The sequence below is a fragment of the Sarcophilus harrisii genome, chromosome 5, assembly GCF_902635505.1.
Source record: "Sarcophilus harrisii chromosome 5, mSarHar1.11, whole genome shotgun sequence".
Taxonomy (NCBI): domain Eukaryota; kingdom Metazoa; phylum Chordata; class Mammalia; order Dasyuromorphia; family Dasyuridae; genus Sarcophilus; species Sarcophilus harrisii.
The window spans coordinates 5,188,945-5,205,453 of record NC_045430.1 but is presented as its reverse complement, the minus strand read 5'-3'; the positions used below and the strand labels follow the sequence as shown (position 1 = coordinate 5,205,453).

General features: G+C 36.8%; 1 long non-coding RNA gene across 6 annotated transcripts in view; it reads left to right on the top strand.

The window, feature by feature from the left end:
- The first annotated feature begins 10,077 nt into the window (after positions 1-10,077).
- LOC116419272 overlaps positions 10,078-16,509 on the top strand; it is a 211,556-nt gene continuing 205,124 nt past the window's right edge. For 2 of the 6 annotated variants that reach the window (XR_004229533.1, XR_004229532.1), the window contains exon 1: positions 10,078-10,288. This is a non-coding gene — a long non-coding RNA (uncharacterized LOC116419272). The remainder of the gene's footprint in view (positions 10,289-16,509) is intronic. The other 4 variants (XR_004229531.1, XR_004229530.1, XR_004229535.1 and 1 more) reach the window with 3 other exon arrangements.

Genomic DNA, 16,509 nt, shown 5'->3' with positions numbered 1-16,509 from the left:
AGAGAAGATCAGGAGGTTCTCTACTTTTTGTGACCTGAAAGTGTCTGAGTCTGTGCCAGGAAACTCACTCTCTTGGCTGTTTCTGGCTTCTGTTCTCACTTTTGTGTGTTTGTTAAATCTTGTTTCAATGAAAAAGAAACGTGTTTATTTTTTCCTTAAACTTCTGTTTAATTCTGTTCAAAATGTTCTGTTCTCTTGTAAGGGATAAGGTCACTTCAGCAGAGACAGTTTTGAAAAGAAACCAGTCACAAGTGGTGCTGTCAGGGGAAATCAGCAGCTTCAGGCTGATGATTAAGGATTGTCTCTAAATCAAATCTTCAGGCCAAGGAAAGGCTAGAGCAAATGATTCTCCAAAAAGAAAAGAATAAAAGAGAGCCAAGGGGGTAGAGAGATCTGTGGAGTTTGGAAGGCACCTGATCCGGTGTGGGTAAAGTCATGTTTTCTGAGGAGAGGAGAAAAGAAGAATGGAGAAAATCATACAGAAAGAAGTAGATCATTTGCTTTAGTTTACCATTAATCTCTTGTCTACTAGCTTAGTTCCAATCTCCTTCTCTTGACATTGAAAGCACATGGCAATCAGGCACCCCACCTTCATAGTTTCATCTGTCCTTTCAACCATCACTCTGCCCTCCCACCAAACTGGAAACCTTTTTTTTTTTGTCTTTAACATATCCTCCTCTTTCCCAGCTCTCCCTGATTTGGCTCACTCCACTGCCTCACCCATGAAATATCTCATCATTCCCTACCCTTCTGCCTGGTGCATTTCTTCTTATCCTTTCACATAGGGGTTCTTAACCTGGGACCTGGGACTTGGTTCTAAAAAAGATAAATATTAATAATTGCCTTTTAATTCTATTAATTCCTTTTGAAATTCTTTGTATTTTATTATATGCACTTAGAAATTTGATACTGAAAGTGAGTCTCTGGACTTCATCAGACAAAATGCCAAAGTATCCATGACTCAAAAATCAAACAAACAACACCCCCCCAAAAAACCCCCCCCAAAACAAACAAAAAAAAACCCCTAAAACTGTGAAGTGGTCATCTAGTTTCCGCTTTGAAGATCACAAATGAAAATAAACAGATGGCTCTTTATTCTATTGTCAGAAGCTCTACTCATAGACCCCCACAACTAGCTAAAAAAGAGGTTGTCCAGTCTGAAATTCTCATTTTACAGATGGGGTAGTCAGAACTCAGTGAAATGAACTGCTTTGCTTACGGCCACACAGGTAGTAAGCATTCGAGGCAGAACTCAGACTTGGGCCCCCGACTGCAGTCAGTATTCTTTCCACTGTATCATACTGCCCTAGTTGGAAGTTTTCCTTCTACACAAACTCATTGTTCTCCAACGGTGAAAGAAATTGATTCTAGTCCCTTTTCGATGCCTTCAGAAACCTAGAACTATTGAACATATTTCCCATCTTCTCTTTTATGAGCTAAACATTTCCTGTTCCTTTATATGATTATCCTATGGCCTGGACTCCAGTCTCTTGTTCTGAATGTGCTTGAACTTATTACTGCTTTTCCTTAAATATCAGGCAAAGAACTGAAAACAGAGAAAGACAAAGACAGATCTGACTATCTTTCCTCCCTACCAAGTAAACTCCAGTAAATCTTTACTCTATCTAGGATCAAATGTAAACACCTCTGCTTGGCATTTAAGGCTATTTACCATCTGATCTCTTGCTACCCTTTTTTAGCCTTTTCACACATTTTTCCTCCCCACACTCCCCACCTAGCTACTCTGGCTTCCTTACTGTTCATCACACACAATACTCTAGCTGATAACTATGTTTTTGTACTGGCTAACTTCTATGCTTATCACCCTCACCTCCATTTCTCTGGCCTCCTTCAAGGCTCAATTGCAACCTCACATTTTACAGGAGTTGTTTTTTTGTTTTTGTTTTTGTTTTTTGTTTGTTTGTTTTGTTTTTTTTACTGAACCTGTCTTTTTAATAGTGCAATATTTTTTCAGGTGACCTTCCATCTATTCTATTTATAGGTTGCATAGTTAATAGTAATTTGTATTAGAATGTGAAGTCCTTGAGGCAGAGACTATGTTTTTGGTTTTCTTATAATGATGTGAGGTTGGTCAATGAAAATCCAGTATTAAAAGCATTACACACTTACTAGTTGTAAGTCACTTAATTAAGTTTCATCTTGAAGAAAGAGAAAGATTCCATGAGCCAGAGACAAAGAAGAGGAGTTATTATTGCAGTATGGAAGATGTTTCATATTCAGGCAGGAAAATGGAGGATATAGTGTCCTGAGTCAGGAATGAAAAGACCGGTGGGATTGAATCACGCAATACCCAGTGAACCAAGAAGGATAAATTGGGATTAGCTTGTAAAAAATTTCACAAGCCAAGTAGAAGATAATGTATTTTATCCTTCGGGGAATAGGTAGCCACTGGATGTTACTAAGTAGGAGAGGGATGAGGCCAGAATAGCACTTAAGGAGAATCATTTGGTAACAGTGGAGGATGGACTGAAGTGGGGAAAGCCTCGTGGTAGCGAGGGAGACCAATGAGGAAACTATGGTGGTCATCTTTGTAAAAGGTGATCAGGACTTAAACTAAGTTAATAGCTGTTTGAGTGGAAAGAGAAGTCAGATATAAGAGATGATGTCAAGGAAAAGGGAAGGATTTGCAGCTAGTGGGATATGTGAGGTGAGAGAGAGAGAGAGTGGAGTCGAGGATAACACTGAGATTATAAAAATGAATGACTGGGAGAATGGTGGTGCTGCTGTCAAAATAAAGGAGACTTTTTTTTTCTTTTGAGTGGGGAGTGGTTGAGGAACATAAATTTGCAATATCTAAAGGCAATTGATATGGAACTGAAACTCAGAGGAGAAACTGGGGCTGGATCTTGGATAATCAGCTAATTAAACCCACAGGAACTAAAAAGGTCTCCAAGAAAGAGTATATGGAAAAGGAGAAAAAGGGCTCTGGATTGAGTCTTGAGGAACACCCACATTTAAGGAGTGCAATCTATATGATAAGCCAACAAAGGAGACTGAGTTGGAACAATCAGACAGGTAGAAGATTAACCAGGAGAGCTGTGTCACAGAAAGACAAAAAGGAAAGAGAATCAAGAAGGAAAGGGTGATTAGCAACACCAAATGCAATAGAAAAATTGGGAAGAATGATTACTGAAAAATTACAGCTTGAGATTTTGCAATAAGAGATCATTGGTGATTTTGAAGAAAGTAATTTCAGTTTAGAGATGAAATTGGAATCCTAGATTGCTAGGTAAATAAATGATATAAATATACATATAGATAGAGAGACATTAAAATATAATCATGGAGATTATATTCTCACTGGTCCTGAAGGTATTATAATTTATTTTGAGCATATGTATCTATATCTACATTCATAATGTACATTTCCACATCTGTATTTAGCTATATCTATGGCTGGATGTATCTATCTGTGAACACACAATTTATATATTATGTATGTTCAAATAAAATTATATAACATGCACACTTTCAAATAAAAGAATATATAATACACACATTTAAAACAAGTTATATATAATGTACACATACAGAAACATATAATCTATTTATATGTATACACACAAACACATAAATGTTTATTATAAACCTTATAATACTCAACAAATATGAACAAAGAAACAAACAAAATATAGCCTTAATCTCCAAATAAAGCTATAAAATCCAAATTTTATGTTTTGATTGTAAAAAATAATAACATCACATAAACCTGACCTGAATTGAATACCATATTTGCCCAGCATTTCTGCCCAAAGCTGCCAGTGGAATGAGGAAGGTTTAGTGTACTTGTTGGCTTAGCTCTGCATTTCTTTTCTCTATTTAATTGGGTCTCATTCAATGAACATACTGTTCTTCCAGTTTCTCATTTCTCTACAAAAAAGTTTCTCTGCTCCTGAGCTGGTGCCTTTTTCTTTGTGTTTTTTTCTTCATGGATCACATTTTCATTGCAACCCAACATTATTCTTTCTTTGGATTAATGTACCATAATTTATTCAGCCACTTGCCAATTCTTGGACAAATAAGTGTACTTTAAAAAAAAAATTCCTTTTACAAATAAAATAGCTTTGGCCATTCAGTGCAAACAGATTCTTGTCTTCCTGTTTAATGCATCCTTATGATAGTGATCCATCAATAAGATCAAAACAGCCAAATATATGATCAATTGTGCTACTTCTTTCTGTCTCTTTCTTTCTCTCTCTCTTTTTTAAGAAGAACCTGAGTCACAGCAGAGTGAAGAGACTTACCTCCAGTAATAATGGCAGGGTCACGACCTCCTTCTTATCCTTTCTTTGAACACAAATGGTTAAACAATTAAAGTTTTAGTTTCATTTAATTTCATTTCTTGTGATCTTCCTAAAGTGACACCCTCCCTCCCACCCCACCGTACTTCCACTCTATTTCTACTCCAGGAGAGAGGCTGGCTTTTGCTGCTTGTCAGCCTGCCTTATGCATAACAGAACAATGGCTCAGAAGAAAGTAGAGAGATGAAATAGCATAGGAGGGATTGGTGGAGAACAATTAACTTGAAACAGATGGTATGGCAAAGGCAGATTGGGCATCAAATCCTGAAGTCTGGAAGCCATACCTGCCTGGCCATTCTATGGTCGCCTAAAAAAATGTATATCTTTATAGATCACTTTAAGATATTTCTGTTGTAATAAACTTCATATGCAAATTTGCTAAATATCAGAGCCACAAAACAGCTATTTCTTAGAATCAAGAGTTAGAGTCAGACCCTGGAAACAAATGCTCTTATTCTATAGAAGGGTAAACTGAAGCCCAGAAAAAGATATATTTTCCATGATTATCTAGATAGTATGAACTGAAATTAAAAATTGAATTCTCCACCATGATGTCTTTTCACCTCTTTTCCCTGTGTCCCCAGAAGCTGTCTGAAGCATCCAGTGAAATTTAATTATGGAGGCTAAGTGGTTGACATTGAAACAGAAAAGTGTTTTCTTATAACCAAAGACCTAGATAATATGGACGAGGTCCTAGATAGAGCAATAGCAGCTTCCTTGCTTTGTGAGACACTTTCTACCGGAGATGACTTCCTAGCAGATGGCATGTGAGAAGGCATTGTGGGCTTGGGTGGACCTCAGTTCCGAAGGAATGTTTATGATGACCTCAAAATAGAAAACTCTTCCTGCAAGTGAGATCTGCAGATTCTACCTTGAGTGTATCAGCCTATATTAGAGAGAGGCATAGGCTTTATTCCTAAGAGATGGAGACTCAGACCTAAGTCAACCTCTAATCCTTTTCCATTGTCTCACTGTAGGGTCATGTCCCCCAGTTTTCAAAGGCTGGGGATTTGGAAATTTTCTATGGTGGTCCTTCCACACAAAAGGCTTCACACACAGACCTCCCATTCAATTATATATCTGACAATTTAGGGTAAATCTAATCATACTGGCTACTGAAGTTTGGTTAGTTCTGGTAACTCATAGAGGCATCTAGTACATGTGAAATAGTTGATTCTCTCATGTGAAGGGAAGTCTCATAAAAATAATATTACAGTATTATAAGGACCTTATGGTCACCTGGTCCAACTTGTACCCAACAGGAATCTTCTCTACAAGTTTTCAATGAAATGGTCATCTAGTTATAAATTGAAAATTTTCAGTGATAAAAAACATATGATCCATCAAATAGTTGGTCCTAGTGCTGGACACTGTTTCTAGGACTTTTTATCTTATGCTAGCTAAAGTAAAGCTAAAGTTAACATCCCTGATCCTATTTGCTGTTAGTTTTGTTTGTTTGTTTGTTTTTGCTTTGGGCCAAATAGAATACTTTGAATCTTTCTGTTGTTTAACTTCCAGTCACTTATTTCTTTCAACTTCACCTCAGGATGTCCCATGCCATTTTCTATCAGGATCTTTACAATCTGGGAGAAATTCTGGACAAAATTTTGCTTTTTTTGGGGAAAAAAAGCAAATCTGATTTCTTATCTCCCTTCATTCTGACAATGGGATCCAAGCCTTCTCTTGGGAGTGGAGGATGTTCTTCATTCTCAACAAGGACCAAAATGACATCACTATGCTAGAGTCAAGTTACAGGATGTCTGCCTGTAGCTGATCAGACCAATATGAGCCCAGAATGCTCTACCACAAATCAGGTACAAATAGTCCATGTAAACATTTAGATTGAATTCTCTAAGTTTGCATATCTCACATTTCTTTTGAACTACTTCAAATTCTGTTTTCCCATAAAGCATAGCACCTTTTTAAATGAAAGTACAGGCCCTTGCTAGTATACTCTCACTAGTGGAAAATTATATGATTCACTTTCAACAAATTATATTTATCTTTGTGTGTGTTTGGTTTTTCCTATTTAATAAATTTAACTCTGTTTTTCCTATATTGAATGATTCAGGATGGCGCAATAAGATAAGTGCTAGATTTGAAGTTAAAGGACAGAGGTTCAAATTTTTGCTCAGCAATCTGTGGGATACCAGGCAAGTTATTTTACCTCCAGTCCTTGGTGTTTTCTTCTATGAAATGAGAAGACTGGACTACGTGTCCTCTAAAGTCTTTTTCAAGTCCATCTAAATCTATGGTTGACCACATTCTAGGTGGTATTTTGCCAATGCCTCCCATGTCACACAAAATTCTTAAGGGAGATCTTGAGAGTGTCCCTGCATCACTTTTTCTGACCACATTGTGAGCACTTGCCCTGTGACTTCTCCATAAAATAGCCTTTTAGACAAGAACACATTTGGCATTGGAACAATGTGCCCAGTTCATCAGAATTGTGTTCTTTGCAGTAAACTTTGAATTCTTGGCAGTTTAGTTTGGAAAATGACTTCAGTGTCTGATATCTTATCCTGCCAGTTGATCTTCAGAATCTTCTGAAGACAATTCAAATGGAAGTGACTCAGTTTCCTGAATGGCACGGCAGTGGTATATTGTCAAGGTTTCATAGGCATAGAAAAATAAAGTCAGCCCAATGGCTCTGTAGGCCTTCACTTTGGTAGTCAATCTAATCCTCTTCTTTCATATACTTTCCTTCAGAGTCTCCCAAACACTGATTTAAGTCTAGCAATGTGTGCATCAATCTCATTATCTCTGTGTACATCCATTGCAAGGTATACTTCCAAGCTAAATGAACTTGTCCACAGCATTCAAAACTTCATTTGCTGTGGATGATAACTACATATATCGTTGGTGTGGTGCTGACTGATGGAGCACCTGAATTTTCTCGGTGTTAATTGTTAGGCTAAATTAGCACAAGCAGCAGATAATCAATCCATACTTTGTTGCATCTCAGCTTCAGAGACTGTATTGGATACAGAATTATCTGCAAACAAAAAGCCATAAGCGAACATTTCCTCTACTTTAATCTTGGCTTGTGGCCTTTTCAAGTTGAAATTTTACCATCAGTGAAATTAGTTGACCTTGTTATTGCATTCATCCTCATTGATAACTCATTTAAAAGTATCATACTCAAAAGCATGTGAAAATGTGTGAAGCATACAGCCTTGTTTCACTCCAATGATGACTGGCAAAAAATGAGAACATCATTCATTAATCAGAATATAGATAAACCTATCATCATGAAAATGATGTAGAATATTAATGAATTTCTTTAGGCAACCAAATTTTGACATAATTTTCCATAAGCCCTTACAACTGACAGCATCAAAGGCCTTTGTCAGATTTACAAACAAATGTGTACAGATCTCTGTTCTGCTTTTGGCATTTCTTTTGGAATTGTCAGGCAGCAAACATCTTATGCACCATTCCTTGGCTTTTTTTGAAACCACTTTTACTCTCAGATAAATGATGGTTTTTCAAATGATGGATCAGTCTAATGAGGAGGACTCTGGCAAGAATCTTGTAATTAATTAGTGACTAAGAGAGAGATCCCCTTGTTATTGTCAAAGGACAATCTATTTTTTTTTTAAATATATATAGAGAGATGAACAATGGAGGCATTCTTGACCTCCTAAGGGATAACATCCTCTTGCCATATAACCTAGAAAATTTTGGTCAGCTTTTATATGAATAATGAGCTTTGTATTTTGTAAACATCAGTTGGAATAGAATCAGCACCAAGAGATTTGCTGCATGAAAGGAGCCTAATGGCATTAAAAACATTTTCTTTAATTTGAACTCTAGCTAGGGAAGGATAACCTTCAATCTAAGGTAAATGGTCAATAGCTTCAGCATTGATTGATGACAGTGTGTTGAGAACATTATGAAAGTGTTCAGCTCATCTTTTTAGGATCATGTTCTTATCCCTAATCAGCTCCATCAGCACTGAGTAATTGAGATGTCTTGTAGGTCTTTGTCCCATAAAGCATCATAAAAGCATTTCAGATTGTTACTATCATCAAAAAACTGAATTTCATTTGCCTTCTTATTGAGCCAAGCATCTTACAGCACTCTAAGCCTTGCTAGTATTTTACTTTGATTGAATTAAATTCAGCCTTCTTGGTGGCATACCCTGTGGCATTCTTGTTTTTCATTTAGCAGCTTCTGAATTTTCCTATAATCTTCATCAAACCAGTCTTACTGCTCCACTGTTGCCAACTGTGTGTAGGCTCAACTTTTCCTCCAAGTTGACAACTCAAAAAAAGTTTTAATCTGTTGGCATTAATTGTGGTAGTCATTTTGCCTTGGTTTTGTTGAATGCAAATATTTAGCTTAGAGAGGATAAGTCTATAATCAGTCCAGCACTTTGTGTCACATATTACCGTCATCAATTTAACATCCTATCTGTCTCTTCTCCTTATCGCTACATAGTGTATTAAATACCAACATTTGTTATGAGAATTATTCATAAGGTTTTATTGTACAAACACAATAAACAACAAAAAAGTTTTTTAAAAAACGGAAGATAGTGTTGATGATGCATAGGTCAAGATTTGCACAAGTCTATAGTATTAAGTGACCACTGCTATTGCTATTTCTGACTATTCCTCCCCAGAACTCCCTACTATGTGTGACAGTCTGAGCCTACTCTAGTATTAGAGCCCCTTTCCTCCCCTCCCCCCAAATTATAAGCTTGTCTTCTTTTGGCACATTGCTGATAAAAGTTTACAGGTCTTCATAAAATCTTTCTTTTACTTCATCAGGGTTCATCATGGTGAGAGCATAGGCACTGATGATGGTGGCATAGCATTTTCCTACAAGTGGCAATTAGATTGTCATAAGTCCATCATTCACTCCTTTTGGTAAGTATACAAACTTATTGACTAGAATAATTTTGATTTAATAACCTACACCAGCCTCAAAACATTCACCTTCACTGTGGTCACTCCAGAGAAATGTCTATCCAGCTCTAAATTCAATAAGCTGGACTTCATTTGCCAGACTTTCTTCACTCGGGGCTGTTATTTGGTTGCAATGCCTGCTGAATTCTCTTGCCAAAATAGAGCTGTCATTCAGGCATACTGAATTTTGTATTGTCTTTAAGTGTGTCCATATTCCATGTATAGATGTGAGTGGAATCATCTTTGCAGAAGTTTTGTAGTGTGTGTGTGTGTGTGTGTATTTGTGTGTTTGTGTTTGTATGTTTTAATCCCATAGGGCAGGATCCCTACCTGTCTTGGTAATCAGAGCAGGATTGGGTAAGCAGGCAATTTTTTGGACACCTTTTCTAGCTTTGCCTTCAAACTAGAAGGTGACGAGTGAAATTCTTAAAAGGCTGCTCAGTCATCCAGGGGCTGTGGAACCCCACTGTGGCTTCCAGTGAGAAGATGACACTATTACTTGGGCTGTCTGTCTGCAGGATTGTAATTACAGCTCCAAGTGTAGCACCTGCTGCTTCATCATTTGCCTGTTGCTATAGGATTTTGAGATGGGTAAATAAGGTAAAATGATATGGGTAATATCTTTTGATTTGTGTCTAAATTCAATTTAGTTGCGGTAGAGTTGTGTAAAAGTCAACTCTCTTTTAGAGTCATCACAATCCAATGGCAGGACAGAATCACAATGACTGGTAATGGCTTGAGATGCAGTGAATGATCTTAGCATCTTCAATGTCTAACCAAGCTCTAAGTGCTTTATGATGCCTGTTTTAGCTGCTGTTATGGCAACTGGAACAAATTGTTCTCCTTTGTGCTTTCCACTAAGGGAAAGTCTTCATTCACATAGACAACTTCTTAATTCACTGATGGGTTTGAGATACCCCTGATTTAGCCATTCTGTTGAAGTGGTTTCCCAGGGTATGACCACTATACATGTACAGCTTCTTGGACCTATGGATAGAGGTGAACACTAACGATGGAAAGCAGCCCTAAGAAAAGCCAGCCCTCACACCACAGGTATTAGTTTTCCCCAAATATAATCAACATCCTGGTATCTATCCATTTCCTATATAGCTGCATTCCTCTGGACTAAATCTCACCCCACCCCTCTATGAATCCTCTCCCTCACTTCTCCCACCTTTATTTTCACTCTTTACATAGTAAACTCTTCGAAGGAAGGACTGTTTTGCCTTTATATATCCAGTGCTTATCATAATGTCTAGTACATAGTAGGTACTTAATAAATGTTTGGTGACAAACTCCATTCCATTCCAAAATTCCTAGCATATAAGCCCCACCGTATGTATGGCTTGAGGAGATATCTCTGGACCAGGCCACTCATTTTCATTATTTATTAGACCTGATCACAGGTATCTGTGACTCCAATCTACTTTGATTTAATCATTGAGTGACTAGAAAATGATGATGGTGACAAACAACAACAGCATGTTTGGTAATGTAAGACTTAAAGAAGTTCTTTAAGATTATGGATGTATGATCATGCTACCCATCCTAACCAATGAGTTTGAGAATTATTCACAATGAACTTGTGGATTATAGGATTTTGTCAATGTAAGGGACTTTTGAGATTGTCTCCTCTGAGCCAATCATTTTACAGAAGAAGAAATTGATTTTCAGAGAGGAGAAGTTATAGGATAAAACTTTTATGATTAGTGCCAAAATTGGAATCAAATCTTGATCCTGTAAAAGCAATTCCAATGAACTTTCTCCTGCAATGACAAATACATTTGTTAACAACAATTCATATTTTTCATTGATACCTCTGCAAAATAAAAGACGTGAAAGAAAGTCATGACAATGTTATAAGGGCTCTTCTCTAAAGGATTTACCAGAAGATTTGAAAAACTATGACTCAAGGCTGGGAAAGCATGAGTGGATACCATTAAGAATACCAAAGAACCATCTATTTATAAGAATAATGAGGGCCATGTAAGTCATCTCCTATGTTTCTTACAACCACTCTTTGATACAGTTTTAAAATGTCCATTTTAAACATGAGAAAGCCAATTAATTTATCCACAGTCATGTAGAGAGGAAGTTGTAGATATGATTCTCAACTGACGGTCTTCTAAGTTCCTTGTTCTACCTGTTGTACTATACTGCTGTCCAGAAGCATTACTCTCATTGATCAATTCTTATCTGATCCTTTATCATGTACCTCTCATCAGGTTCTACTCCTGAAAAGACATTGGCTTGAATAGACTGCAAGTTCTCAGCCTTATATTTCCATATTTCACAGCTTGACAAGTGCAACCTGGTGGGATGTACTCAGATTGACAACAACACAAAAAATGAATTTAAAAAAGAGTAAAAGCTGGAAGATGACAATAGTATTGCTATGACAGCTAGAATGCTTAGCTGAAATTCCAGGAATTCAAAGGTTCTTGATTATGTCTGAATGTAAAGGCAGGGGTGAGGGTGGGGGATGAGGGTGAGAAGAGCTTCTGGGAAATACCCAGCAGCTGTTACTGTTCACAAGGGTGACTCCTTTCCTATTCTCTGTCTCTCAAAAGTCCAGCATTGATATAGGATTCTGCTCTACCCTCTGCCCCCACCTTTCACTTAAAACACACACTAACAAGAACCTTACTTGATGTAGTATGTCCTTATCTCAGTGATCACAGGATCTCTGGGAACCGATTTTCCCAAACTACTGTGTGCAGTTTGAACACGTAAGGATAATGTTTCCAACATACCAACACAATACTATAGACAGGAGTGTGTGTGTGTGTGTGTGTGTGTATGCATTTTAAAAAGCAGATTAAGGACTATGCCCTCTTTACATTTTACTGAAAAAAAATATACCATTAGATTTCCTGCCTGTCAAATTACTTCTTTCCCTGTGGCTCTCTTTTATTCTCTTCCCTCCCTTGCTGATAGTGAAAGGAGGACATTGCATTTTAGGTGTCAAATTTAGGGCACAACATTTTGGGTTTGGAGCTCCACACGCTACCATCTACAATTTATTTTTCTCACATTAACATTGTACTTTTGATGTTTAAAGTTTTCAAGATTTTTAACATAAATTAATGATGTATTTTTTCATAAGCTTCACATTTATTTATAACCATACAGATTTATTTATATCATGTGGCTTTGAATGTCCTTTTGTCACTAGTAAATCACAACAAATAAATAAAAGCAAACTAATCTTTGTGAATATATGATACAATACAAAACAACAGTCATGACAGAATATATGATATAGCTAGGTAGTACTGTGGGTAGTATGCTAAGCCTGGAATCAGGAAAATGGGATCTTGAGAAGTTAGACATGACTTACATATAACAAAAGAAATACATGCACATACATGCATGTTTGTCTTTTTGTTAGAGCCTGTTTTACTTTTCCTTTGGTATCATTATACATAAATAATATTGCTATATGGTTGTCTTTATTTATTTTATCCCTCCCAGGTTTAGGTATTAATATCATCTTTGCTTTATAAACTGTATGTCATCCTAAATTTATAAAGAATAATTTGTGTGGTCTAGATGTTAACTGTTTAAACATTTCATAGAATTCAGTTCTAAATCCATCCAGAGCAGAAGCTGGCTCATTTCCTTTTTCTATTTGGTCATTACTTTATGGCTTGTTGAATTTCATTTCTGTTATTAGACTGTTTATGAAAGCTATGCCATGTTCTATTATTTTTCTTATTAAATATTGAAATATTTAAAATTTTTAGGTTCCCTAATACAGTACTATAGACAGGAAGTTTCTGATATTTTGCTTTTATTTCTTATCTTTTCTAATTTTACCTTGTTCATTTTAAGAGTTGGTAATTTTATTTTCCTTTCTTAAAAAAAAAATCAACCAATTTAAAAAACATTAGTTTTGTTATTTTCAAAGAATCAATTTTTTTTCTTTTTTTGGCAAATAGTAGTTCTTTTGCTTTCTAATTCATTTATGTATATTTTCAATTTTTTTAGTTCATTTGATTTTTTAATTCAAATTCAATTTTTATTTTTTTAGTTTATTTGAAAATTTATTTGTTGATTTGGTTTTTTAAAAATGTCTACACATCATAACTGATGAGGTTTTTAAACATATATTTTCTTAATCTATATTTTCAGGGATATCTTTCCCCATTTACTAGTTTAGCTGTATCCCAAGATTCTTGTTATCTTGTTTTGTTATGATCTTTTCTTTTCATGATTATTAATTATTTCTATTATATGCTTTTCATCCAATTATTTAAGATTTCATTATCAAATTTGCATTTGCCTATTTTAAATGGTTACTTTACTGCATTATAGATTAAAAATTACATACTCTTCGGGGAAGGAGTCTCTGGCTGTAAGAAAGACTTTTCTGAAACAGTACAAGTCTCAGAGTTTCCAAAGAATATGGAAATACTTTCTTGCCTCCAAGTAGGACCTTAGAACAGCTGTGTTTCAAATGAGCAATGCTTCACAGGGTAAGGATTTTGGACAGTTTTACTAAATGTGAATTAGTGTAATCAGCTGAGGGATACACATGCATATGGGCATGCACACACACACATATACACACACAGCTTCATTAACCAGGGCTCCCATGGACCTTTAGCCATCAAACCAGAAGTTGTCACGATGTTCACCAGGTAAATGAAGCCAGGCTTCTAGCACAGCAGTATTGTAATAGACAAATCCCCCAAGTTTGGGGTAAATCTGCTATCCAAGCTCAGGCCAAGGTGACGTGCTTGTCTTTCAGATAGGATGCAAATGTAGGGAGTGGAGAGGAGGCCTTATACAGCTTCTTGAAGCAGATGGAGAGCTGATAATAACTCAGGTTTTTGAGATGTGAAGGGACAGCTTATTGGAACACATCCACCACCCGAATCTCCATCGAACACACTTGAAGTGCAGAAATAGGATTTGTCACAGAATTATCAGCAGAAAACAGCAATCAATGGCATGTGGTCTGCATAATAATGACATTGGGGGATAGCCTTCACTCAGGAGAACTATATAGAAGGGGATAGCATATTCTCTGGGCTAGGCGGTCTCCTGCCCTCAAGCCCTATTACAATAAATCTTATTATTTAATTATTCTTATTCTCAAATACTTACTACTGTGTGACCTTAGACTTTACCCTGCTTGCCTCATTTTCCTCATCTGTGAAATGAGCTGAGGAAAGAAAGGATAAATCACTCCAGTATCTTTGCCAAGAAAATCCCAAACAGGGCCATGAAGAGTCAGACCTGACCAAAACCATTGAACAATAATGATAATTATTCCTAATGTCTTGTTTCCCTTCCCCAAAGTCTTTAATGGCTCTCCATTGTTTACTTCACAAATCCCAAACTCTTCTGACTTAATGTTATTCCAAATTCAACCTGATCTTTTCCCCTAACCCCCTTCCAATCTTTTCAATTACTTCTGACATCCTAATTCTTCTACCACCATCTATCAAAGCTCATTACCTTGACATTGTCTTGGATTCCTCACTTTCTCTTCATCCATATATCCAACCAGATGTCAGATCTTGCCAGTTCTTTCTTCCTGATCCCTTTTCCTTCTGACCTTTATCCTCTCTGCCAGGTACCCTCTCTGACTTTCATCACCCCTCATTTAGATCCCAATAATTGTTTTCTTTCCCTTAAGTCTCTCACCAATCTTGTCTATCTAAACTCTGATGCTTAATGAATTTCTCTTAAATATAAATCTGACCATGTGACTATACTCACTCAATTCCATCCCATTTCCTTTAGAATTAAAGAGAAATTCTACTTTGTGACCTTTAGAACTCATAATCTTCCTATCTTCCCTCAATCTCATCCAAACTCTCTATTAACCAGCTGTACTGACCTTCTCGGCGTTTGTTACACAACATCTCAAGCCTTTGCCTTGACTATCCCAGCTACCTGGAATGATCTTCCTCCTTGTTCCTACTGTGTGGGATGGGGTGCTGGACCCCCTTTGCCTAAATTGACTACTCAGAGGTGTCTCCAGATAGAAACAGAAAGTTTTTATTCGCTTCTTGCAAGAAGTGGGCCAAGCATAGCAACTGGGCAGCCCAATATGGTGTTTGACCCAGTGCAGAAGCAGAAACTGGATTAATCAGCAGAAGAGACACGGGTACACCTATCCCCATTCTTCCTGTTGATTTGTAAATTCATTGGATGGATAGAAAAGGATGAAACTATTGATCAAAGGTCAACAAAGCTATTTCTTTCCTGGAGGTCACCTGACATCCTGAAACTTAGACCTAAGATTTGACCTTTACTGCCTTACAGATCTCTGAGAATAGAAATCACATGACTTCATGAAATTTAAGCCTAAAGTCTGATCTATTTCACTCTATAGTCTTCTGAGGAATCTTCTCTTGTCACATTCTCTACCTAGTGGCTCTTGAGCCACTGGATTTCTTCAAAATCCAGCTCCAATGCCACCTTCTGCAGGAGGCCTTCCTCACCCCATCCCCAGTCTCAAAGCAGCTAATACTTTTCCTTCTGAGATTAACTCCATCTTTTCTAAATACATATTATTTTGTATGTGTCCAGTTATTTATATAAATATCCCATTCTTTTCAATACTCTTAGAATGGAAGCCTCTTCAAAGTAAGAGTAATTAAAATATTTGCTTTGTGTTCCCATTATTCAGCACAGACTGTGACACTAAATAAGATCTTACAACAAATGTTAGTGGACTCACTGTTTGATGACTCCTAACTGTTCCCTCACTGAGTGTATTTTAGCCCCTGAATCCTCCTTCGTATTTGTTCCCTTTGCTTGGGATACTCTATACCTGTTAAAATGTTGTAATGTTAAAATCCTGCCAAGCCTTAGTTTTTTCCCCCCTCCCCAGCTATTAACTCCAAGAGGAAACCTCCTCATCTCAATTCCTGAAATTTCTTCACCCCCTCTTTCAGTGAAGTCTCCTTCTTCTAAAGTTCTTTAGCATTTAGAAAGTTTCTCCCCCTTTCCCCCATATCTTCCTGTTCTGACAACTACATGTCTTTTCTACCCTACTAGCATCACAGAGGTCTGGAAGCATTTTATTTTAATCTCCTCCATCCATATTTGTGAAATCGGATTGAACTATGTGAGAACACATATGAGGGTGGGTGGAATATTATTGGAAGGATGGAGATAATGAAATGGAGAACAATGGAAGAAACATGTTTGGAAGAAACATGTTCAGCAGAAACAGGGAATGTTAACTTCTGGAAAATGTTGAAAGGCATATAGCCCATTACCAATAATAACCTATAACTGATTTTAGTTACAGC